Raw genomic sequence first — 20,878 nt, 5'->3', positions numbered from 1 at the left:
GACATTTGAAGAGTAAAATGTTTTGTTGCTGCAGAGATGTGTTCAGACAGGGGCAAACACTTCCTAAAGCAACTACTTTGCAAAAACATTTATAACATAATGGCCTCTTTACATCTAAATAAAGCATTACAGGATGGTTCCTGTAAACTCAAACGGAGCAAATTCTTTCCTGTGACTAAAATTCCGCTGCTGGTTTTACATACTAGCACGAAATGTAGTCCATTATTCTCCATTAGTGACCTATAGCTGTCCTAATGAATGTTGTGTTTGTGTGTGGATATTTCTGCAGGGACAGATATGACCCCTAACTATGTTGACAACAGCTTCACCAACTGGACCATCTCTCCGTGGTGCACCTGTAAGGGCAGTGGAAACAACGAGGAGGAATGTATCAACTTCCTGCGGCTCTTTACCGACAACACGTGCCTAAGTGAGTCGACCCGACACGTGCATTACTCTGCAAACATCTGAAATGTAATTTGCAACTGATAGGGCTCCAGCAGTCATGTAATATTGATGAGAGCAAAAGTGTGTTTTGCAGTAGTTACTCCTGCTAACATGCCACTGCAGTCTGAGCCGTGAACTTCAGACTAATGCAACTTTAATGGTTTCATGTCAGCTTTTGCTTTCCAGTGAAGTTTAGCTCTTCAGCAGGATATTTGCTGATATTACCCAGAAGTGGAAAGTGGAGAGTGAGAGGGGGGGGTTATATGTGTAGATTTTGTTTAAAAAAAATCATAATTTTTTATTGTTTTCATTTCTGTTCAAATCAAATAGTACAAAGAGTTTTACTAAAGAAGAAATACAACCAGCTTGAATAAAATAGAAAATGCATATCACTTACCACCTTTCATACCAGAATTTATAACTAAAACTTGCTCTGTGATGACAAGGAGTGCATTTATAGCTGTTTAGGTAAAGAAAAATGCAAATGGCATTTTGTGCAATAATGTGTGATTTTGCAAGATATTATAGCACTCAGTGATGTGTTGTAAAAGACTCTGAGCTACTACCACGTCTAGTTTTAGCTCAATACCTGAAAAGCTGACTAAGTTACAGTCATTTTTATGTTGGGTTGTGAATTGTGGTGACTCCTTAACTTCATAAGTTGTAAATGTAAAGTCAATGATTACTTTCTTATGCTGCATTCACACCAGCCATGTTTAGTCTGCTTTAATCAAACTCTAGTCCGTTTGCCTAGAAAGTCCGGTTCGTTTGGGGAGGTGTGAATGTGCAATCAAACTTTGTTGAGGACCAAAAAAGTGAACTCTTGTCCGCCTAAAAATCTAGGTCTCAGTTCAGTTGAAGTGAACTCTGGCGCGGTTCGAATGCAGTGTGAATGCAAGCAGACCGGAGACCGCTTCAAAAGCAGGAACATGCATTTCTCCTACCTCATACAAAGCCGTCAGCCGCCTTGTGTGAAAAACAGCATTTTCCATGGTTTTCTGCCTCATCTTCCGCTCATGCTGAGTCCATTGTTAAAAAATGACAAAACAGAAATCCTAAAATTGCTCAAATTTGACGCCACTCCGTTTTTGTTTTTGTTTCCAGAAGAAGAAGAAGAAGAAGAAGAAATGTCTTCTTCAGGGGGTTTTGTGTTGTTTCTTCAGTAGTTCTTGATGCAGCGCCACCACAGGCACGAGGGGAACAGTTTGGCTCAATGACTCAGAGCAGTGTGAATGCAGACTGCACCAGCTGAAATGTAAACCAATATTATGAATATTGGTCCCCAATAGAACCGAGTCTATACCGGACTATCAGGTGTGAAAATGACCTTAAACTTCAATTCGGTCCATTCACTGGTTCATGAGATACTCTGCTAAAACTACAGACAAACACACACAGACACATGGGTAAAACGTTATTGCCTTTGGGGACAATAAAGTTTTGTTTAGTTCATCAAAAAAAAAAAAAAATGAGCAAAAACAAATAAAACACCATCCCAATAAAAACTTGGAAATATATATTTTTGGGTGAATGAACACATGAATGGAGGATGGGCTTGGAGTCCAATTAAAAACGTATCTGGATTCAACTTCTTCACAGTCATCCCCTTATCTGTTGAGTAAATTGAAATTAAATATCCTTATTTTTTTCAAAAGCACACATCCTTTTTTTTTCATTATTCCTTATTCCTCCTGTGAGTAAGATACGCCCAGGCTTTAATACAAAAGAAACAATTTGCATGTCATTTTCACGTATAATCTGAAAGCGCTTATCCTTTTTGGGAGAAGGATGTCATGAAAAGAAACCAACTACCAGAAATTAAATAAAAAGGGTAAAAAGAGTAAAATACATATCATTTGTACAGCTGATGCATAATACACGGGTTTATTGGGACAGAAATCCTATTTTCAAATATCCTCGTGCTCTTTTGTCGACTCTAAAGTAAAAGAGATCAAGCTTCTTCCTTGTTATGGCATAGCGAGGGGTGTCATCAGCCCCATCAAGACATTGTTTTTAACATGTTCCATTGTGTGCATAATGCTTTCAGACAATTTCAATAAATTGCTGGGTTGCTGTTTTAGCTGAGCATGCAGGATGAGAGATGAGACTGAGAGCTGAGGAGGCGTCTTGAAAAATAGCATAAAATGCAGCATCTCCTCACTGCAGTCAAGGGGAACAGGCCAAATACTTCCACTTTTACCACAAAGACGGTACAGAAAAACATCAACTCACTGAACAGTACAGCACATGTCCAACTTTACCCTGTAGGGTGCTGAGATAACTTTTCATGAAAAGGCAACCTGTACACTTAGCCTTGATTTATAAGCAATAAAAGGTTTTATAATGTTGGCAATTTGCCTAATCTTCTTTATAGCTTCTTCCATTTTGCAGGGGTCACCACAGCAAGAGCACTCGCATGTAAAACTTAACAATTGTTTTTTTCTGATGCTTTTCCTGATGCAACCTGGACTTGAACACCGACCACCAAGCAACCACTGCTTCTAATCTTGATTCTAGTTAGAGTCATAAAAATGTTCCGTTCATCCGACCATTATCTTTACCCAATTCTTCCTTTTCGAGTTGTGGGGGGTCACTAGTGCCCATATCCAGCAGTCACTGTGCAACAGGCAGGGGACACCCTGGACAGGTCTCCAGTCCATCACAGGGACACATAGAGACAAACGAGACAAACAACCATTCAGTCTCTGTCTCACACCTAGAGACAATTTAGAGTTACCAGACCGGTCTAACATGCATGTTTTTAGTCTGTGGGAGGAAACTGGAGTACCCGGAGAAAACCCACGCATGCACGGAGAGAACATGCAAACTCCACCCAGAAAGGCTCCTGGCTGAGATTCGATCCAGCAAACTTCTTGATGAGAGGCAGCCGCACTATCAAGTGTTCACGTGTCATAAAAAAGTTAAATTATAAAACTTACAACTTATTAATATTAACTTTTATGCCATCAAATCATTGCCTACTGGTGTTTCATTGTGACTTCTTAAACTTTAATTTAAAATTTTTTGCTGTTAATTTCTCTTAATTCTGTCTTTTTTTAAATGCCAAAATATTCAATTTAAATCAGAACATTTTATGAGCTGGACTTTACTCAAACATGAAGGTATCAGTAAAAAAAAGGACATGATGAATTTTTCATTATGCGTAAAAAAACAAAACAATTGATCATCTTTAACACGATGCTCACAGATAAACGTGTCATACTTTACCAACGCTCCAAAGAAAATGTTCTTTTCAATCATTTAGTCAACAACGATATAAGACATTGCATTCAGTTTTTAATCTCAACCGTTTTTGAAATCGTACATCAAAAACGAGCACTGCGTACTGAGTTTCACAGGTCAAAGCTAGTTTCAGCTATTTGATTTTTGCTTTTGACAATCTTTTCAGATTGGATTGATTTTCAGCCATTCAGTTTTCACTTTACCAAAAATTACACGTTTAAACAAGTTTCAGCCAATGGATTTTCCACCAACTGTGATCATTTCCTGGTGTTATGATCGACTCAGTGTGCAAACACAAACCTTGTGACCTCTTTATGAGTGGCTTTTTGATGAACTCATCAGGAATATTTTTCTTTGAAGCAGCTTGATCAAGGTAGCTTTAGGGCAGTCAACACTGACTGAAAAATGTATTCTTTCAATACTTTTATTAGACCCTTCATTTAAAGTAAACTTGCAAATTTTGCTGCTTGTTTTAGTGACAAAAATGTCAGTCTGAAGCGAATGGCCTAATCTTTGTTGAGCTAATTGTTTTCTGCCCTGATTTTAAGAAAGAGTATTTTAATTATTGTCTAAAGTGGCTTTGATGCACAAAACATTTTTCAGAGTCAGAGTTTCTTTATTGTCATTCGCACCTCATGTGGTACATGTGGTGGAGCGAAATTATGTACACAGGGTCCCAGTTACATCCAACAATAAAATGTATAAGAAAAACAGTAATAACATCTAAGATATGAACTAAGAAAAACATCAACTAAATATACACTAAGCACTAATAACATAAAACATTGAACATCAGCACAAACATGAACATGAGTCTGTGAGCAGATGTGCACGCATGAACACATCAACATTGAAACAGATCAGCAGCAACATGAAACAGCCTTTTTTGTCTTTTTTAAGCAACATTAAAAAATGAAGATTATTTAATCTGCTTATATGTCACATACAACAAGTTATCCATCCACTCTCACCTTGACCAACTCTGTACTCTGGATGGAGTCAAGGCTCTTTCTACCAGCTCCTGTTTGTTCATAACTTTCTTCATCACCAAAAGATGCATCACATCTGTTTTAACCTCTTTGCACTGATTTCCTGTTACATTTTGTATTGCTTTTAGAGTTTGATTGCTCACATTCAGTCAATTAAATGAACTTGAGACATTGCACTGACATTGTCACAGGTAGTACCCAAGCTGTACCTCAGTAATTTTACGATTGAGTCTTTTCTATTAGGGTTCTAATTTTACACAAACCTCTTCGATCTCAGGTCCACTACACTTGTAGCTACTTTAAAATGGGGTCAAAAGTTTCTTCTTTAAAGCAGGAGCTTGTACCAATAGCTGACATGTGTATTACGCATTTTATTGTGATAAGTGCTACAAATAATAATGTTTACTTACTTACTTATTTACTTAAATAAACTTTAAAAAGGTACAATCGAGCAAGCTACTGAAATTTCAGTTCTCCAAATCCGATTCCCTCCTCCTTTGGCATCTCTTCTTGATGTTCTCACTACTTAGCCTGAGCATGCAGGTAGGCCATGGGTAAAAACTCTTGCCCAGAATCATTAAAAAATTGAGCTGCTATTGGCAACAAGCTTAATCACTGGGTGTAACATGGTGCAGTAAAGCATCTTGGATGCGAGGAGGGAGGGGCGGGCATCCAGCCAACTAGTTTGATTTATGGCTTGATTCCCCATCTTAAAGAATCTGTAGGGGGACAGCTAGCTTTAGCTGACCCCGACAAACAGATGTGTAACATCACACGTCTCAGCAGTTCTCAACCAGCTTTTCACTGCCAGCAGTAAAGTTTTAAGGCTTCACCAATGAGCTCAAATATTCTAAAAGCTCGAGGAAAATCTGCATGCTTTTGGATGAGTTATTCATGGGCGTTCATGTGTTTACCTTTTTAGTGTTTTGCTCTGCTTTATATATAATAGACTGTGTAGGTGGGCAGAAAATGTGGCAGATGAGAGCAAGCATGAGGAGTGTAAGACCTGTGTGACCATTGGATTATTCATGTACATTCCTCCACTATCCAGTCTGTCCCTGTATGGTGGTGGGTAAATGCCATTTCTCCTTTGTTTTGGAATGTTTTGAATTTGATCAGTCACATAAATCTATTCACGGCCATCTCTGCACGCTGACCTTATAATGAAGGTGGTTGCAAGCAATTACATGTCTTGCCTTCGCTCTGCCTGAACAAAGAGAAGCAAGCTTTGTGTTTTAAACGGATGAGCCATGAAAAGGTACTCAGCTCCTGTGTTACAACATCTAGCTGAAAAGCAGGCTAAATATGGATTTATCACATTTTTGCAGACTTGCACATACACTCAGAGAATTACACCCATGCTTGCAGTAAATCTGTTAGCGCAGATATGCTACCACTCACACAAGTTTACAGACTGTCGTTTTCTGTATAAACTGGGTGATTTGCTACCATCCAGTGGAGTTTATTTTAATTTTATGAGGCCAAACAGAAAAAAAAAAGATCCATCATCTTAAATGTGGACATTTTGACATTTTTTGGTGGGCTTGTTGTGATTTTCAGAGCAGCTATTGTTACGTAAAAACATTTTTGTAATGAGGTGAGACCATGAGCCAGAGTTGTTTGTATTTGATAAATGTCTCTATTTTTCTCTGCAGGCCTCTCTAATGGAAGCTAATTACTTGTTAAATTGACAAGATAAACATGTAAGGCAGTGGAGAAAAAAATAGTGTGTTTTACTTCATTAAACATGAGGAGATATTGGCATTTTGTTCAACGATAAAATCCAAAGTGGTCTTCCTACTGACAGATTTGACAAGCACATTTCTAATTTGTTTGTCGTGAGTTTGGCATGAAAATCTCAATCTAAAAAATTGGCTCGCTGCTATTTTTTTTTACCTTTCCCTTCTTTAATCTGTTCTTCTGCCCTGCCTTATTCCCACGGTTGGAGAAGACTGGGCAGGGAACCAAGATGATGACTTAGAGCTGTCTGTCTGCTAGCTGGCTTCTTGCAGAGGTGCAAGTCAAATATAAATGACTTTATTCTCTGTCCTTGCAGGAAATGCTATTCAGGCTTTTGCTTATGGGGTAGACATCATACCAGGCAAAAATGCAACTGTCCCAAATGCTTTGGCAACGTCTCCTGATTGTACGGAGAGCTTCACATATCCCTCTGTCACTTTCCCAAAGGTAATCTTTTATAATTAATACAGTGTTTTAAAAATGTCCAATTTATATGCAGTTTGTTGTTAAATTTGTTGATTGTTGTCTAGAATTCAACCAGAATGTTATACAGTTCTATTGTTCTTGTTACATCTTCCAACTTCCATATGCCTAAGTATGCCAAAATTGGGCTCATTGCAGGAAGAAACATAAAACCTCCCCTCTTTTCTGAGTCTTTAAATGGGGGGGATTTGGTGCTGATGCAAAATTCCAAAGCTCAACAAGCGGCACTGTTCATATCACTTTCTATCTTCATTCTCACCAAAGAAATTAACATATCAAAACAAACGTTTCTCGATAAAACAGTTCATGCTTCACCCGAGATGATGACATGTGGTTGAAATATCATATTTCCCTCCCAGACAATAGAAGAGTGAAAGAAATGGGTGGGGGGGGGGGGGGGGGTGTTTAATCTGGATTAGGGTTTATAAAATACTGGCCCTCGGCTTGTTCTCTGCTGAATGCTGTCTACTTTGAACAGTGCTTCAACACGACTAAAACTGGGTTCACTGTCTATAGCAGAAAGGAAAAGAAAGTTGCTTGTAGTACAAATGCATCAGTGTTTGTCTTTTAATGGAACTGCACTTCATTTTCTCCTTAAATAAATGTTAGGATGACAGCAACCACCCCGTTTGCTGCAGACTCCCCCGCTCTCACTCTGTCTCTGCTGAACAGTAAAGAAATATTTCACCTTTCACTTTTAGGCCAAGAAGAGTTTGCTGTCAAGATTGATTAGTCCTCACAATGAAATATTGTTCTATTTTACAGATGTGGTTTTGATGTGTAGCGCAGCCGTCAAACGCATGACTAATGGTATGTTTCACCTTTTGCAGGAGACCCACTCACCTAGTTTGGCTGAATTAGAGGACTTTTGTGAAATATTCAGCTGCTGTTGTTATTGTTCATGTCATTGTTCAGCAACTATTACAGATTCCAATCCAAAGCAATGAGCAATGTTTATGAATGAATGACTCTCATTAAGACGTATCAAATCACAGTCATTAAATGGTCACACTTCACCCGGAGGCATTCATTGTTGTGCTTTACACCGAAACCTTCATTGTTGGTACGACAGCAAATTAAAACCTTTAAAAATGTAGCAAAGAGGAAAATTAATGGACAAGCACTTTTGATAACAATAACGGTGTGGATGTTTAGGAAAGGTACCGAAGACAGTGAGCTGAAAAGGATGGCACAGCGAGAATGGATGATGTGCGTTAGTGTGTGTGTGTTTGTGTCAGTATTGATGCACTGCTCGGTGCCTGTCTCACTGCAGCATGGTGTTTAATTTATTGTAAAAATGGTAATTAGGAAACAATAAGACATGTGATTACTCAAGCAGGAAGTTTATAATTAGAGAGGGAGCTAGTAGGGACATTTTGGGCGGCCCTGTATTCTCAGACAACTATGGTTGGCAATTAAAACTTGTCAAACTTCCATGGCAGATAAATTGGGGGAGTGTTGTTATGGTATGAGTCCTGTTGGCTGAAAAAAAAGATTGACCAGACCTATAAATTTCATAGAAACTTATGAACACATGCTGTGTGCGTGGGGGGAGGGAGTGTACACATGAGCACAAGCTATATGAGTAAAAAAGAGAAGGTGTGTGATGGATGGATAGACACTATCATATTTACAGAGTATGGGATAATCTGCAGCCTGGGACTGATTGTGTCAGTCATGCTGCTCCTTTATATGCTGTACAATATTGTTCAGTCAATTTACATGCATATTTATTCAGTGTGTCAGTTGTTGTGGGCTTTGGCATACTTAAAGAGTAAACATGTGGGCTGAAGCTTTGTCTATTTTAAACATGCTTCCAGATTAAGTTCAGTTGATCTTCATTGCATTTGAAAACCCCCATTTCCTGCATTTACTTTAAAGTTCCAAGTGACTTTTAAATGTGTTTTGTGTGTTTATTGTTTTATTGTATTTGAACCAGCTATAGTGTTTGGCCAATGACTCCTTGTAAGATTCACAGAATAATTTAAACTGTTACTTCTCACATGCAAAGCTCTCAACAACCAAGCACTATCTTATTATACAAATGTTATTGTTCCATATTTTACTAACAAGGCATTTTGCTCTCATGCTGCAGGTTTGTGTGTGGTCCCTATAGTTTCTAAAATTACAATTGGAGGCAGACCTCTCAATTTTCAGGCTAATCTCAGGTGGAACTAACTTCCAGTTGTTGAAGTGTACAGTAAGTACAAGTACTGAAGTGACGTTGACAAGCTCGTTGAGCCTCGTCTCCCGGGGCTTGGCCAGGCCAAGCTTGAAGAAATGACAGGCAGCCACCGCCAACTGGGCCCACCACCTGCAAGGAGGTCCATCAAGGTCGAGTGCTCCAGATGCTGGGAGGCAGGCAAGAGAGGATTGCTGACCACATTGATACTTGGTGGCATAGACTAGCTCTAGGAACTTGAAATGTTACCTCACTGGTGGGTAAGGAGCCGGAGCTTGTGTGTGATGTTACACAGTACTAACTAGCTATTGTTGGGCTCACCTCTATGCACAGCTTGGGCTATAGAACCCAAGTCCTGGAGAAAGGCTGGACTCTCTCCTACTACTGAGTTGCCATGGGAGAGAGGCATCGGGCAGGTGTGGGGATACTCACAAATCCCCGGCTGAATGCCTCGCTGTTAGAATTTTCCCCGCTGTACAAGACGGCTGCCTCTCTCTGTCTTTGGGTTGCAGGAGGGAAGGTTCTGACTGTTGTTTGTGCTTTTGCATAAAACATCCGTTTAGATTACCTAATTTTTCTGGAGTCTCAGGATGGTGTCCTGGAAGGGGTGCCATCTGTGGATCCCCACATTTTACTGGGTGATTTCAATGCCCATGTGGGCAATGACAGAGTAGTTTGGAAGGGAGTAATTAGGAGGAATAGCCTTCCTGATATGTAAATGAATGGTGTTCGTTTATTGGAGTTTTGTGCTAGACATGGAATGGCCATAAAGAACACCCTGTTTGGGAATAGGGTGGTGCATAAGTGTACTTGGTCATAGGCCTCCTTAGGCCAAAGGTCAATGATTGATTTTGTGATCATGTCGTCAGACATCTGGCCCTATGTCTTGAACACTAGGGTGAAGAGACTGGTAGAGCTGTCAACTGATCAACATCTGGTGGTGATTTGGATCCAGTGGTGAGGAGCGGGGCTACTGAACAGACCTGGTAAATCCAAATGCATAGTGATCATAAATTGGGAATATTTGGTGGATTTTCTTGTCTGTGCAACCTTCAACTCACACCTCCAGGTGAGTTTTTCACATGTCCAGGGGGAGGTCAGAGACATGGAATCCGAATGGGTCATGTTCAGGACCTCAATTGCAGATGTGGCTTCCGGGGACAGTCATTGGTGCCTGTCACAGTGACAAACAAAGGACCCGCTGGTAGACACCAGTAGTGATAGAGACCATAAAGCTGAAGAAAGAAGCCTTTGGGACTTGGCTATCCTGGAGGACTCCTGAAGCATCAGACAAGTACAGGATGGCCAGAAGGACTGCAGCTTCAGTGGTTGCAAATGCAAAAACTTAGGCTTGGGGGAATTCTGTGAGGTCTTAGAGAAGAACTTTCAGTTGGCCTCAAGGAGGTTCTGGCAAACATTTCAGTGAATCAGGAAAGGAATGTGGGCCTCTTTCCAGGCTGTGCTTGGTTTGGGTGGGGGACTGCTGAGCTGGACTGAGGATATTGCTGAGCGATGGAAGGAGCACTTCAAGGATATCCTTAATCTACCCAGCATGTCCACCTATGAGGAGGCAGAGTCTGATGACTTGGGATAAGACAAGTCTAATACCAGAGGTCATCGAGATAGTCAAAAAGCTTCTCAGTGACAGGGGCCAGATGAGATTTGCCTTAGGATGCTACAGGCTCTGGATGTTATGAGGCTATCATGCTTGACACATCTCTTCAATGTTGCATGGAAGACTGGGACAATGCCTGTGGAGTGACAGAAAAGTGGTTCCCATTTTTATAAAGGGGAACTGGAGAGTGAGACTTGGCCTCCAATGGAGGAGTTCAAGTATCTGGACATCTTGTTCACATGCCTTGTCACAGTATGATGGAGTGGGAGATGGATCGATGGATTGGTTCCTGATCCTCAGTAATCAGGGTTATTGCTTTGTTCTGTCATGGTGAAAAAAGAGCTGATTCAAAAGGCAAAGCTGTCAATTTATGTCTGTCTATGTTTCAATCCTCACCTTTGGTCATGAGGATTAGATCATGATCAAAGAATGAGATCAAAGAATGGGATCCTGAATACAAGACCGGAATGGGCTTCCCTCACAGTGTGGCCACGCTCATCCTTAGAGATAGGGTGAGGAGCGCAGTCATCTGGAGTAAGCTCAGAGTAGAGCTGCTGTTTCACTGCATCAAAGAGTGCAGATGAGTTGATTTGGGCATCTGATTAAGATGCCTACTGGATTCCTCCATTTAGAGGTATGTCAGGCATGTCCCGCTTGTAAGAGGCCTTGGGGAAGACCCAGAAGTTGCTGGAGGAATTGTGTATTTTCTTGGGGTCCTCCAGGACAAGATGAAAAGTGTTGCTGGGGAGAGTGATGTTTCGGTCCTGGACCTGTTACCTCTACGACCTAACTACAGATAAGTGGTAGAAGATGGAGAACAAAATGGAGAAGTTGACAAGCTCTCCATTTTCTAAGGCCAGAATTAAAATTTCCTTTTTGTGAAATTCTATAGTTGGTGAAGGTTCAGCTTTTCTCAGCTGTCACTTAGTTATCTTGCCATAGGTTTTAAACTACTGGAGGACATACAGACCACATTTTTCACTCTGATGTCTTTATGTTTCATGTCTGTATCTACTGTCACTATATGTAGATAGGTAGTCCTCCTGAACTAATTTATGCTGAAGGTTTATTCCTGCCACAAGGGAGTCATTCCTTTTCACTGTCACCATCTTGCTCCGCAGTGACGATTCAATGCAGTTTCCTCACTTTGCCTGACAACTTTTCACTAATTGGCTATTCATAATGTATGTACATGTACTGAACTTACATTTAATTTGATTAAATTAATTGTAATTAGATTTGAATCTGGATTTGATTTGAACTATTTTTGAACTTGGTATTTTTGTAATATACTGCCGTTGAATGACCTTTGTTGTCAGTTGGTATTGTATAAAAAAAAACTGAGTTGAACAGAACAGTGCATGTAATTTTCTATACACAAACAAGTTCATTTTAATTTTCTCTAGTCCCATTTTCATTGGAGCTCTGTTTCATGGTCCAATTGCTTTGAGTCTTTTGTAGCAGAGACAAACACTTGACCTTTAAAATTCACGTGTAAATGATTTTAAATGAAACCAAATCATTACCTCAGAAGTAAACTGTGATATGTAAGTGATCCATTAGCCGTGGCCTGATTAGTATTACAACAATAAGACTGATCTCATAGTGTCAGTGATACACTTCTGTTTAACACCCTTCCACTTCTGATCTGCATCCAACCAGTCACCAGATTAAAACGCTGTCATGTTAAGTTTGCATAAAGCCCAAGTACTCAATACACAATTGCCTCATTTCTTGTGTAGTCTTTTTCTGTCTTTTGAAACTGCACTGGCACAAGCCCAGGATGTATTAATCAGAAAATATGTTCAGACTTCTCTTTTTATCTGGGAGATGTCTGTTGAGTTCCAATAACAGTACAGTTTATGCCTCAGAAACACACTTTCGTCTTGTATTTACTTTATTCTCACTTACCAGTTGTGCAGTGTTGGGCAACCACCCACTTTGTTAAGGTTAGAATTTTAGGATAGTAATTTGAAGTTGGTTTTGTAAAAATGTAGCATTAAAAATGTTACGCTCAAAGCTCAAATCTTTGTTTTGCACACAAGTGTGCTGTACACTGTCCAAATATGTCAACACACTGGACTGCAGTCAAGTGCCTAACAGCAAGAGGAAAATTAATCAGAGTGAGACCAGTTTGGCCATAACATTTCCTTTATTGTGTACACCGAGAGCAAATGTTTACTTATGTGTTGTGTTTTTAAGATATTTAATGCAGAAGAGCTATGGATATCAAAAAGCAATTACACACACAAATGTATATATACAGTATATATAAATTACCTTATGATTTGGTTTTCAGGACTGCATGCTTGTATTGCCTTTGTTTCAGTGTAACTCTCTCTGTTCATTTTCAGCTCAGCTGAATGGAACTGACTGTGGACAGAAACTACATAACCTGATTACTCGATAACTCGCCTTGGGAAATGCAGCCCTGTTTACTGTAAACTTGACAGTGTTCTAACTGACGATAAAAATTGATCTCAACAGGAGTTCGTTCAATGAAAAGTCGGATGTATCCTGCGCAGATTAAAGGATGGCCATGTGATTGTTCGCTCTCGTTTTCTCTTCTTCTCTCTCTCTGTGGGTGTGTGGACGGTTTGACACTGGCTGTGCCCTGTCACGCTGTTTTGCATGCGTTTGTGCTTCAGTCACCCGTTTATGAGTGTGCGTACCTTCCCACAAGCCTGTGTGGATGTGTGGATATTGGCTGCAGCCAGAGATCTGGACTCATGTCAACAGGCTGCTGCCACACATCACTGCCCTTGCTAATTAATTGGCTTTTAGTTGTGGATGTGTTTGGTGCATTGTCAAGCTGTCCTTACACTTGCCCCTCCCCCCTTTTTCATAACATTTTGTAATAACATGGAGTTGTAAGCCATTTGTGATTATTTATGTGATGATTTTTGCAGCTCCTTTATGATTTATTAAAAACGTATCATTTTAGTTAATGCGTCAAAATTCTGATTGTTTTGCAAAGGATTGGTCATCTATAAATAACCTGTGTTAGACAGTAGTCCCCATTTTATGGTTTTAATCATTTCCTAGAGAGGAGTGAATGCATAAGCCAAGGTGCTGAAATAAAAGCAGCTCTTTTCCTTTTTCTCTTTCACGCTACAACCCCTCCCCCTTCTTTACAGGAAAAATGCATCTTCCCTGTAAGAATTATTCAACAATATTTCCCTGCATCATTATTTATTTTCTCATTTATAAGTTACCTTGTTCTGGTGGAAGATGAGGCGCTGGTAGATAACATCCAAGTAGCTGATCTGGTTTTTTTCCTCCTATGTACAGGGAAATGGACCAATGTAATCTTTGCAAAGGTTGCTCTGGTGAAGATGAGGTGGGGGTGAAAAGAGGAGGAGGAGGAAAAGAAAATGTTTCATGTTCCCTATGATGTGCCTGTGTAATGCTCTGCCGGACTGAAAATGATGCCTCTTCAGTTTGAGCAGGACTTCTTTAACTTGAAGACAAATGGTTTCGCTTGATATAACAAGAATTTGAGCAAATTGGAAAAGTACTCAGAACGCTAACGACTTTATGAAACGGCACATAATGAAGCTTGTTGTGGTGGGGAGATAAAAGTGGAACTCTAGAGGCCACCAAATTTAATATTTGGTCTGATTCCAGCCTCCCTCACTTCCCTAATGTGCTAAACCGCATGCCCGTTTTGCCAACTGTACATAAAGTTACTTTCTCCTGTACATAAAAACAGGACTGCAGTGTTTTGATTACACACAGTCAAACAATATGGTGTTGGGATTGCTTTTTTATCCCATTTTTTTCTGTGAGACGTGCCTTATGAACGATTGAAAAAAATAAAAAATATCCTGAGCTGCCGCTGGCTTCTGTAATGTAAGTTTGGCATTGCACCATGTTTTTCTTGTAAATAAAGTCTGTAAGTATAGCTTTAAAAACTGTTCAAAAAACTTGCTGGCACAACTTAAAAGGGTTTAAGAAAAGGAAAAAAAAATCATACTTACAAGAAGCTTTTCTTCGTTGCCAACTTGTTTAAAAAGCAAGCAGCATACTAAGCAGAGGAGGCTTGAAATATACTTCACATATTAAAACATTTGGTTGATCAAACGCCTAATTTTCATGCCAACAAGAATCTTCCACGCACACGTCTGACTCTCTTGTTTGTGTTTTCTCTTCCTCTCCTCAGCGCTGACCCTGTCTTGTTTCACCTCTCTTCTATCTCCTTCAATCCATTATCAAATGCCAGGACAGAACAAAAAAATAAATAAAAATAGAAATACAGCTCAAGTGTCTGAGTCATGTCTAACCTTTGTACATCTGTCCTCCTGTTTGTCTTTCTATCTGCCCAGAATGTTGAACAAAGCAGTGGTGGCCTGGCCCGGGGAGAAGCTTGCTCTCTCTATCTGTGTGCCAACGTCTTGGCTCTGCTTCCCAGCCCAGCTTTGGCTCTGATCCTGGTTCAGCATGTCTTGTAGAAGTGCCAGGAGGAGGAAAAAAAAAAGAGGTCATGCATCCACAAGCCGATCCCAAATGCAGAAGGTGTCATTTCTGAGCCTCGTATAAAGAAGGTCAAATCTCTGTTGTCAGTTGACATAAATGACATTTGTGACGAGGGGGAGAACAAAAGGGAGACGAGGAGCATTTTGAAATTTCACAACTGTGACTATGTTGTTCATGTGATCTGTCTGCCGTCATTATGGAGAACCAGGCTTTACTGAGGATCTCTTGCCAGAAAAAAAAAGGCCAGGAGGTTCTCTGAGCAAATCTTCCTCTGACTGAGATGCTCAAACCTGGAGGACTAAACGGCTGCAAAGACGTATCTCACTCAAAGTGGAAGGGAATTAATGAACAATATTAAAAGATGACAGACTGATATATAAAAAAAAAAAGATTTTGCAGAATGAAAAAGAAGGAGCATGTGGTAAATGTTACAAAGTGTGGAGCAAAAAAGAAAGTTTTTTTTTTCTTTTGTCTTGAAATGGGTCTGGGTTTAATCTTCTCTTGGGTGAACAGACCACAAATGTATGGGTGTGGATGGAGGATGATTACATTCTGTCTTTTCAGCACTAGTGTAAAGTCTAAAGACTGTAAAGCCTACTCGGTGTTCTAAGTGTTGATTTAGTATCTATGACCATAATCAATCTGCAGTACAGATCTTTCATTTGGTTGCTACAACATACTCTTTAGGCAGATGGAAAAAAAAAAAAACTAAAGCTGGAGAAATGTAATGTCAACCTCTGCTCGGTCATTTAAGATATTGTTGTTGACTGTGGGTGTTCGCCATATGTCCACCTGCACATGTGTATAATCCAGTCTCCATGTATATAAACACTTTTCTTTAATGTAACTCAATGATATCTACCTTGAAAGGACGTATTGTATGCTAAGGTTGCTCAGTAACAGAACCAATGGAAGGTCATCATTATCTGCATTTATATTTGTCTATTAAAGTTGAATCACAAATGTATAAAGTGACAAGATTAAACGAGCTCCATCTTTGAAAGCCATAATCTGTGCTTGAATGTCTTGTGTTTACTGCGTGCATACAAGTTTATTACAAGGTGTGTACGTATGTGTGTGTGTTAGCATGCATGACAAGCTTATGGGAAGTATCCATCCCTATTCAAACAGTAATGCCTATTTTTTAAATTATTTTTAATAACTAAGACAGGTTTGTTCGGGGACATATGAGCTCTAGTATCCATTTAAATCACGTTCAGCGTGCTTTCTAAGTTGATATCAAAATCAAGTTCAAGTAAAAAAAAAAAAAAACATTTTCTCCCTCACTCTGTACCTGCAACTCCATACTAGAATGTAAAATTAGTGTATGATGTAAAAATTTCAGTGTGTGAACTCACTGGAGTTGTATCAGGTGTGATTCCGCTGCATAATGCTCGTTATTAAAACACAGTTGTCAAGATGTCAGCCTGCTTTCTAAAACCGTTCCCCTGCTGACTAGACATTGTTCCACATGGGCAAATTTGTTGCCTTTGAATTGGGATCTCCAGTTGGCAGGTTTCACATTTTAAACAAGAGAAGTTGTCTTCAGCTTCTTAAAAATCAACAGTCGTTGCACAATTTGATTAATTTGAGGTTAAACCAAATATATTCATCTGTAATAAAAACCGGAGGAGCGTATAAGCACACCAAATGAGGCAGAATGAATCATTTTAACTCTGATTAGAAAGTTAACATTGGAATATTATGTTACTCGTGATATACAGCTTTTCCTTTTGATTCATAAACTTTGACGTGTCTGGAGAGAAAGCCGACGCATGTTTGTTGGTGCGTTTTACAGATGACAAATGTACATTTCAAAGTTTATGCTTACATCATTTTCCCCCGGAGTGAATGAATGTTGATTTTTTTTTCCCACAAACATTATTTTTGCTGAAACATTTATGTCTTTGGGCAGGACATTGATTGTAGAGTTGGGCCACATAAACGCAAGCCAAAGAAGCAGGCGCTCTCAGGGTGCCACCTGATTTTCTGTTATGAATCACAAATGTGAAATTAAACTCTGCGCCTAATGTTATTGCTCACTGCAGCTGTTTAATGTACAAGAGGGCAAGAGAAAAAATTGCAGCAATTTTCAAAAGACTATGGACTTCAGATAGTAGAGATGAATATAAACGGATTAAAAATATAATACATGATTTCTATTAAAATTAGAAGCCTAGCATTCCATGAAGGAATCCATATCACCTACAGCCTTTTATGCTACAGTTTAAACCAAAAATAATCTAATTATGAAAAGCAATGGTGGCTTTTAGGGTAAACATAGTACATTATGTTGTGCATGATTTCAAATGATTTTGTGTGATCTTGTAAGTTTTTTTGGCATTCATAGTATATGATGAAGATGACTTTCAACCACTAATGCATACGATTTTTGAGCAGTGTCAGTTTAATCAGTTGTACTTTGTAGATGTAGACCCAGTCATCACGTTCTGAAAAGTTCATATAATCTGTTCAGTGGTTCATGTACGGAAGATACTGAAGAGGATTAGGGCATCAGTGCAATTAAAAAAAAAGTCCTTAATTCTGAGAAGAAAAAAAAGTCACAATTCTGAGATTAAAATCAGAATTTGAGAAAAAAGTCAGATCCATCTAATTCTGACTTTAATCTCAGAATTCTGTCTTTCTCAGAATTCTGAGATTAAAATTGGAATTTGAGGGGAAAAAAGTCACATCCATCTATCTAATTCTGAGTTTTTTGTCAAAATTCTGACTTTAACCTTAGAATTCTAACTTTTTTTCTCAGAATTCTGAGATTAAATCAGAATTTTGAGATTAAAGTCAGAATTTGAGGGAGAAAAAAAGGTCAGAACACAGAATTCTGAGATTAAAGTCAAAATTCTGAAATTAAAGTCAGAATTCTGAGAAAAAAAAACTCAGATCTCAGAAATCTGACTTTAATTTCAGAATTCAATTTTTTTTCTTCTCAAAATTAGGGGAAAAAATCATTTGCACCGTGGCCCTAATCCTCTTCCGTATTCATGATACATGTTGATAAAACTATAAACACACGCACAAAGACAAACAAAAACCTCATCCAGTGACATTTGGTGGTGGTTGATAAATATTTAAGCTGTGAAAACACAGTTGATCTTTGGCTCATTATCACTTGGAGCTCTACGAAATAAAGTTTTTTTTTTTTCTTTTTCAGGCTTGTCTACCCATTTTAAGTTCAGCTCATATATCAAACAAGCAGGAAATTTAAAAGATGTCAAAGAATACACAATTTTGTTCCAGCTGTCAAAGAAAGCATGAAAAGTACGTCTACAGCCCACTCACCTCTCAAGTGTCTCTCTTGTTTTCTCTGGTCCTGGCAACGCTGTGATTTCTCTTCACTCATATTATGTCCCTAAAAGTTTAGAGCAAACACCAGTTTGATGCATTTCACAAAAGACAAAATATACAGGTTGAGATTAAGATTTATTAATTGTCATTCAAACCTCATGAAAAGAACAAATCAGATTTCCAGGGCTTGTTACAGGGGAACAAAAGACACAACAGAACAACCGTGCAACTTATTTAGAATAAAAACAATAAAAAAATTTAATGTCACGGTAAAAATCACAACTAAGGTCAAATTCACAAAAACCAAAAACCAAAAGTGCATTAATTCAGCAGCAACAGCTCACAACAGTGCTGCTGCAGCATTAAGGCATGTTAAGGTGCAGAAGGTCCAGTATTTGAGCATCACTGTACAATCTGAGCCTTTGTATAAAATAGAACAGATACTTGGTTTGATCAAATAGAATCTATTTAAATAAAAACACCTAACATGAACACAGTGGCTCGCCGTTTGAGATTTTATAAACAAGAGAAAACTAACGCGAGTCTTATTTTACATCATTTATAAACATTTCAGAGAAAGGAATCAATCAAAGCCGAAGCTGAGCAGTCCGTTCTCCTGCAGGAACAACCTTCATAATGTGATACAGACATAATATAATCCAGACCACAGGACAGACGCAGCCCAGTGCCTAGGATTTTTCTTTCCAGCAAACACAGCCTTTTTTTTTATAGCAGGTAAACATTATTTGGCTTTTCCATATTAAATGTATTTGATCTCACTAAAGCTAGATGTGTTTGTTCTGATTGACACTATGGCCCCTTTTACCTGCTCTATGTATTTAAGACTGGGCCTGAATAATTTAGTACTGAGTACTGTAGTATTATTACAGGAAGCCAAACTGTAAATCTAATATTTATTTCTAGATGATAACAAGAGAGAATCTTGTTTTTGGATTAAGAATAGCTAGAATTGGCTCACTAACAATCAAACAAATTAAAGCTTAAATGTATGAGCTCATTTGAAGTGGCTGATATTTACAAATATTTATTCTGTGGTTTAAATCAGTTCATGATGCTGTGAGGAAATATTAGGTTAGATCATTTATATGACTTTTAAAGGGACAGTCTGATCATTTTTGACGTGATCTTCTGTCAAATAGTTATGTTACTGTTTTATAAACTGTAACATCAGTTGTAGATCATGGAATGTGAAGAAAAGGGTAAATATTGCTCATTCTCTTGTTTTACAGGCTTATAAAACAATTTTAAGTTGCATGGTGGATAAGTGGTTAGAGCTATCGCCTCACAGCAAGAAGGTCACAGGTTTGCCTCTCGCTTGGGGCTTTTTGTGTACAGTTTCATGTTCTCCAGTGGGTTGTGTGGTTTCTCTGGGTGCTCCAGTTTCCTCCCACAGAACGAAAACATGCATGCTAGATAAATAGGTAACTAAATTGTGTTTAGGCGTGTGTAAGAGTGTGAATAGATGTCAGACTCATTTATCTTTATGTGGCCCTCTGATGGACAAGCAACTTGTGCAAGGTGTACCCCACTTCTCACACCATCACAGTCCATCAGCTCTGGTGCAACCCTGCCAGAAAAACAAGTTAAAAAAGGAATGGTTACAAGTTTTTCTAAAAAACGACATACCAGTGTGAAAGAATGCTTCGTTAGTTAGTATTAAACCAACACTGTTGCATGAAACGGCTGTTTGCTGCAGTTTTCACAACCAAAAACAACAACAAAGTAAAAACGGTGTCGTTCAAAAGTTTTTAAGTTTAGTATTAGTGAATTTAATGTTATTTCACACCAGTATGTCATTTCCAATATACGACAGAGCTTTAGGGCCACGCTAAGAAAAAATTATGAAAAGCCATAACATTTTTAGAATAAAGTCGTAGTATTACGAGAATAAATTGTACGAGATGTTTTTTTTTTTTGCAGCTCTCGTTTATTTATTAAAAAATAAATAAATTCCACGAGTCGGATCCACAACGTGGCGTGTCAGTCAATCCATTAGGCGTGTCAGCAAATGACCAATCTGAAGCTAAATAAATGAGTCGTAATATTATCTGAACTCCGTCACATAAAGCAGGGTTTACTGCATTTTAACTGTGGTAAAATAAAGACTGTTGAGCATGTTGTTAAGTTATACTTGGGTATTGGTTTTATAACTAAGGAGATAGTTAATCGGTTAGCACATCAGCATCAGATTATTATCCATATCAGGACTTTGAACCTGCTGACAGTAAGGTAGGTGGTAGCTCTGATGGGTTGCAGCACAGCTCTCTGCAGGTAAGGAGCCTTTAGTGTCGGATTGATCATTTGCTGACACGCCTACGGGCAGCACGGTGGCGCAACTGGTAGAGCTGCTGCCTCTCAGTGAGCAGGTCCTTGGTTCAA

General features: G+C 38.9%; 1 long non-coding RNA gene across 1 annotated transcript; it reads left to right on the top strand.

Annotated features, from left to right (window-relative positions):
* Window positions 1-415: 415 nt before the first annotated feature.
* LOC119413455 lies at window positions 416-15,406 on the top strand. The gene is made up of 3 exons (XR_005186961.1): window positions 416-430; window positions 6,736-6,866; window positions 15,025-15,406. It is a non-coding gene; the product is annotated as an uncharacterized LOC119413455 (long non-coding RNA).
* Window positions 15,407-20,878: the final 5,472 nt, after the last annotated feature.

The sequence above is a fragment of the Nematolebias whitei genome, chromosome 8 (assembly GCF_014905685.2).
Source record: "Nematolebias whitei isolate Nwh7 chromosome 8, NemWhi1, whole genome shotgun sequence".
In the NCBI taxonomy this organism is placed as follows: domain Eukaryota; kingdom Metazoa; phylum Chordata; class Actinopteri; order Cyprinodontiformes; family Rivulidae; genus Nematolebias; species Nematolebias whitei.
The sequence above is the reverse complement of the archived record's forward strand: the minus strand, read 5'-3'. Positions and strand labels throughout refer to the sequence as shown.